Source organism: Lissotriton vulgaris, chromosome 5 (assembly GCF_964263255.1).
Source record: "Lissotriton vulgaris chromosome 5, aLisVul1.2, whole genome shotgun sequence".
NCBI classification, from domain to species: Eukaryota; Metazoa; Chordata; class Amphibia; order Caudata; family Salamandridae; genus Lissotriton; species Lissotriton vulgaris.
The window spans coordinates 1,805,183,533-1,805,189,773 of NC_141693.1; positions in this window are offsets into that span (position 1 = coordinate 1,805,183,533).

Sequence of the window (6,241 nt, forward strand, 5' to 3'; positions counted from 1 at the left end):
GATTCTACACAGGTACGGTTGGTTGGTGTTATATTGCGGACTTTATCTTATATCTTTTGGACACTGCTTGAATTAGATAAGTAGCTTTCAGTACTGGGATCGATCTACTAATAGATCGTTTTTTTTTCTGACTTTTTAGAATTCGAACACCACACGAACCCATGTGGTGTATTTTGAAGAATTTCTTAAACTCCACGATTGGAACCATAGATTTGTTGTTCGCATAGATATGCGTGAAGTTGGCGTCTCCTCTACACAGTGTGTTGAACCGTTTTAAGGGGTAAGAGACCACCTTTGTGTGGTGGGGGTAGGATTCATGACAGCTCAGTGCATGTACCCAATTATAGGCTACTTCAGTTTAATACAGGGGGCTGTGTCAATACATGTACCCGGGACACCAGGAACACTAGAACAAAATGTCATGGGTGCAATTTTGAAGTCATGCGTCTCGTAACTGGAGCCCCGTTTCTGTCTTATCTGTCTATACAGCGCTAAGAGGGGTGTTATGATAATAAAATGGCTTCCAGCTCCGGCCCCCAGGTTGAGTTTGCTTTCTTTCCTCTGTTGACAGTTCACCCCCGGCCTTCTCCAGATTCCGTTACAAGTGGACAAAGCACTACAGCAAGTGGTTGTGTGTATGGAACACCCTCTGCGGAGGCCACAGCGTTGTGTCGTTCTCATGCGGCCAGGGGGCATTTGCTAGCTTTTCCGAGAGGAACCCCTCACCCTCACCCTCAACCCCTCAAACTCACCCTCACTCACCCTCACTCACCCTGACCATCACTCACCCTCAACCCCTCACTCACCCTCAACCCCTCACTCACCCTCACTCTCACTCATCCTCACTCACCCTCAACCCCTCACCCTCACTCACCCTCAACCCCTCACCCTCACTCACCCTCACTCACCCTCAACCCCTCACCCTCAACCCCTCACCCTCAACCCCTCACTCACCCTCAACCCCTCACCCTCACTCACTCACCCTCAACCCCTCACCCTCACCCTCAACCCCTCAAACTCACCCTCACTCACCCTCACTCACCCTCAACCCCTCACCCACACTCACCCTGACCATCACTCACCCTCAACCCCTCACTCACCCTCAACCCCTCACTCACCCTCACCCTGACCATCACTCACCCTCAACCCCTCACTCTCACTCATCCTCACTCACCCTCAACCCCTCACCCTCACTCACCCTCACTCACCCTCACTCACCCTCAACCCCTCACCCTCACTCACCCTCACCCTCACTCACCCTCAACCCCTCACCCTCAACCCCTCACTCACCCTCACTCACCCTCACCCTCACTCACCCTCACCCTTACTCACCCTCAACCCCTCACCCTCACTCACCCTCAACCCCTCACCCTAACTCAACCCCTCACCCTCACTCACCCTCAACCCCTCACCCTCACCCCCTCACTCACCCTCACTCTCACTCACCCTCACTCAGCCTCAACTACTCTCACTCACCCTCAACTCCTCACCCTAACTCACCCTCACCCTCACTCACCCTCAACACCTCACTCACCCTCACTCACCCTCAACACCTCACCCTCAACCCCTCACCCTCACTCACCCTCACTCACCCTCAACCCCTCACCCTCACCTTCACTCACCCTCAACCCCTCACCCTCACTCACCCTCAACGCCTCACCCTCACTCACCCTCAACGCCTCACCCTCAATCACCCTCAACCCCTCACCCACCTTCACTCACCCTCACCCTCACCCACCCTCAACCCCTCATCCTCACTCACCCTCAACCCCTCACCCTCACTCACCCTCAACCCCTCACCCTCACTCACCCCCACTCACCCTCAACCCCTCACCCTCAACCCCTCACCCTCAACCACTCACCCTCACTCACCCTCAACCCCTCACCCACCCTCAACCCCTCACCCTCAACCCCTCACCCTCAATCCCTCACCCACACTCACCCACACTCACCCTCACTCACCTTCACCCTCACTCACCTTCAACCCCTCACCCTCACTCACCCCCACTCACCCTCAACCCCTCAACCCCTCACCCTCCCTCACCCTCATTCACCCTCAACCCCTCACCCTCACTCACCCTCAACCCCTCACCCTCACTCACCCTCAACCCCTCACCCTCAATCCCTCACCCTCACCCACACTCACCCACACTCACACACACCCACACTCACCCACACTCACCCTCACTCACACTCACACTCACCCACCCTCACTCACCCTCACCCTCACTCACCCACCCTCACCCTCATGCTAAAGATTTACAAAAAAACCCATTAACAATTCTAAAAGCACTAACTCTAATGCTGCGAGACCTATTGCATTTCTAATGCTTGTTCTTTTAGGGCTCACATGTAGTGCACCTTACTACGAGTCTGGGGTGGAGGCGGAACCTCCAAAGGCCAAAACAGTAGTTAAGTTTCATCAGCCATTGCATCCTCTCTAGGCAAAAGCTGGCAGGAGGGCGCCGCCTGGTGAGATGAGGGTTCTAATGTTTTTTTTTAGGTCAGGTGTTATCAAAGGCCTTTTTAACGTTACTAAAATTGTATGTGTAATATACTGACGTATAGGGGGCTTTAGCCAGCCCTCTTCATCCATTGGTCTGTTCTTGCGTCATTCACATTTACCTTCCATGGTGTGATTCGTCATCCCACTTGGGCCATTGGCTAACTTCACTGTGAGTGGTGGGATTCCGCCCTTTCACCCTGAGTGCATCAGCACACAAATTAGTTCAGTACAATGTCGGGGGATGCTATAGAAATGAGCTTTTTACGAGCATAACATATTTTTGGCTTTGTAACTTTCTGAACAATAAAGTTTTGCAAAAAACCATGAGAAAAGAAAACAAGCTCTGACAAAGCGAAAAAACTGCAGCCAATTCCAGACCGATTGGCCTTGCCATTGCTGGTTTTAGCTCTGTACTTTATTTTGCCCCACTGCTCTTAGTGTAGGAGGTCTTTGTATTCACCTATATTTCCTGAGAGGCAATGAAGAAATTTAAAGGGGGGTGGAAGTGCATGGAATTTCTTTTTGGCTTACCAATCACCTAAGATGAGCAGCAAAGTTATTGCCACTCACTTATTGAAAAAAAAGACCTTGTTTCAAGTGTTATCCGCTACTGCAGATACAATATAAATCGACCTACCCTAACCAAAACCTTTGGGGTTTTTTCCAAATTGAAATTTACATTGATACATCAAGACTTTCTCGATCCAGTGCAGTCTGCTTTCCAGTCTGAACACAGAATATATACACAGCACCTCAAAAGCAGCTCTTGATGGTGAACTATGCCTCCTTTCTGGTTCAAGATTTCAGGGCAGATTTTGGGCCCGATTTATATGTTGGGAGAAACGGAACTCTATCATAAAGGCAACAGATTTCCCTTCCCACCAAAATAGGGGTCAATGTAATGTCGCGAGACTGCATGTTAACAGTCTAGTGCATCGCGCACGTAGACGTGCGCATACGCGGTGTCGTACGGGACGCCGCGTATGATATAACTAAAGGAGGCGTGGCCCCGGAAGTTAGTCCGGACCACGCAGAGAGTCATACTGGTGTCCGGGTCCATTCATTGCCGCGGCGCTGCATGCATCGCGCCCGCGCAGATCAAAGACCCGACAATGGCGATGAGGAGGTAACAGAACCCATGCTGTGCCTCACAGACCGCTCCTGCCTGCCCCCGCATGGGTGCCGATGTCCGGCCCGCGTCTGACGCCCCGATCGAGGAAGGCCCGGCCGAGCTGCCCGGCATTAGCTAACGTGATCGGCAGGTGCAGGCCCACAGTGCTTTTAACCCCGCAGAGGCGCCAATGTTGCAGAGGGTGTCATACAATGCTCGCACCCTGAAGCGGAACATCCTTCTGTGACCGACTGAATGAGAGTAAGAGGCGCTGGCCACCTACATCTTCTGGGGGAGAGCAGCATTCACTCACCCAGCTCGTGGTGTGATCACCCCTTCGCCGCAGGAGGCTCCAATCTTCGCCGTTCAGACAGCGCACTCACTGCCAAGCGACCCCTCAGCGAACCACCTCAGGAGGGCATCACTCTCTGCGACCGCAGCGCCAGTGTCCCAACGGCAGCACGCTAAGGGTCCCCACGTGCCAAAATGGCGGCCATTCCCCCCATTGAGCCGTTCGTAGTCGATGGCGCGCCTGCTTCACTGGCGCCCTGCTGGAAAGACTTGACAGAAAGGCTACAATTTTATTTCGAAGGGGCTGGCACGGTGAGAGAACGACGCAGGGCGCTTCTTATTCATCTAGGGGGGAAGGATATCCACAGAATCTACAAGACCCTAGTAGAAGCTACGCCACACACCTACGTCACACTCCTCAATGCGCTCAACGCACATTTTGAACCCATGGCCAGCAAAGATTATGAACGTTTCATATTCCGGCAAGCGTGACAGGAAGCGGAAAAGTCACTAGACCCGTTCCACGACAGGCTGAAAGAACTCGCCAGCACCTGTGGCTTCAGAGACGAACAAGAGGAGATACGTGGCCAAATAATTCAAGGGTGCTACTCTTCCAACTTGCGAGTCAAAATCCTCCAAGAGGATGGAAAACCGCTAGCCGACATCCTAAAACTGGGATGCTCTAAAGAGTTATCACAAGCGAGAGCATCACACATGGAGGCAGCACTCCATAGACTGGTGAAAACAGAACAAACCAACACGGCGGAGCAAGTGAATGTCGTCCGGCCAAAGCCGCGACAATTTGGAGGAAGGAGGCCGCAAGAACGCCGAAAAGAATGCGGATACTGCGGAGGCATGCCCCACCGCGCTCAAGACTGTCCAGCGCGCGGGAAGAAATGCGGCGCATGTGGACGCATGAACCACTTCGCATCAGTCTGCAGGTCCTCCAAACAAAAACCAGAGGCAGCCCACGCCATCAGAGAAAACCCGGACAGCAAAGACATGGACGATGATTCCAGCGACAATCCGGTCCACTACGTATTTGCTATCAATCAGCCACAAAGGAAGAAGAGGCGTCTCCCAAAATGCCGCACAAGATTGAACCAACAAGAAGTGAGGGCCACTATCGACACAGGAGCCTCGATTGAACTAATGGCGGCAGACGTATACAACCAACTGCGGGACAAACCAACTCTAAAGGCAGCAAAAATCTGCATTTTCGCCTATGGGCAAAAGACTCCAATCCCGCTGATCGGATGCTTCCAAACGGAGCTACGACATCAAGACAGGAAGGTCCCGACAACCGTCTATGTAACCAAAGAAGGCAGCGGCATGCTCCTCAGTGGACCGGACGGCGGAAGAACTCCAACTGATCTTTTTCGCGATGGCAGTACTGGAGTAGGAGTTAGACGCGATTCTTGATGAATTTGAAGACACGTTTCAAGGCATTGGGTGTCTAAAGGGAAAAGAGGTGTCCCTCCACATAGACCCATCCATCCAACCGGTCGCCCTCAGGCACCGAAGAATAGCATTCCACCTCAGGAAAAAAGTGGAGGAAGAACTCGAGGCCCTCAAGAAACAGGGCATTATCGAGAAGGTCAGCGGGCCCACCCCATGGGTATCGCCAATCGTGGTGGCGCGAAAACCTAAACAGCCAGGACAAGTCCGCATATGCGTCGACATGCGCCTACCCAACGTGGCAGTCAAGAGGGAACGACATTTAACGCCCACCATTGATGATATCCTGGGAGAATTAAACGGCGCAAAGTGGTTTTCCAAGATGGATCTGCGATCCGGCTATCATCAGTTGCCTCTGTACCCAGACTCCCGGTATATCACCACCTTCTCTACCCATGTGGGCCTCAGGCGTTATCGACGCCTCAACTTCGGTATTTCCAGCGCAGCCGAAGTCTTCCAAAACACCATCAGGGAAGTGTTGAGTGGATTCCCAGGGGTTTTGAACGTCAGTGACGACCTGCTCATATATGCAAACACCGTCGAGGAGCACCACCAAAGGTTGAAGGGCGTATTGCAGAGACTGAAAGACTCAGGCCTAACGCTGCACAGGGAGAAGTGCCAATTTCTCCAGAACAAGATCAGCTTCTTCGGATACACTTTCTCCGACCAAGGGATCGCCCCTGACAAAGTCAAAGATGTGCAAACAGCCCCGGCCCGACGAACATATCAGAAGTACGAAGCTTCCTGGGCATGGTAAACTTCTGTGGGAGATTCATCCCAGATCTATCCAACCTCACCAGCCCCCTTAGGGAACTCACCAAGTCGACCACCCCATGGCAGTGGGGCGAAGAACAAAGCGCGGCGTTCCATAACAC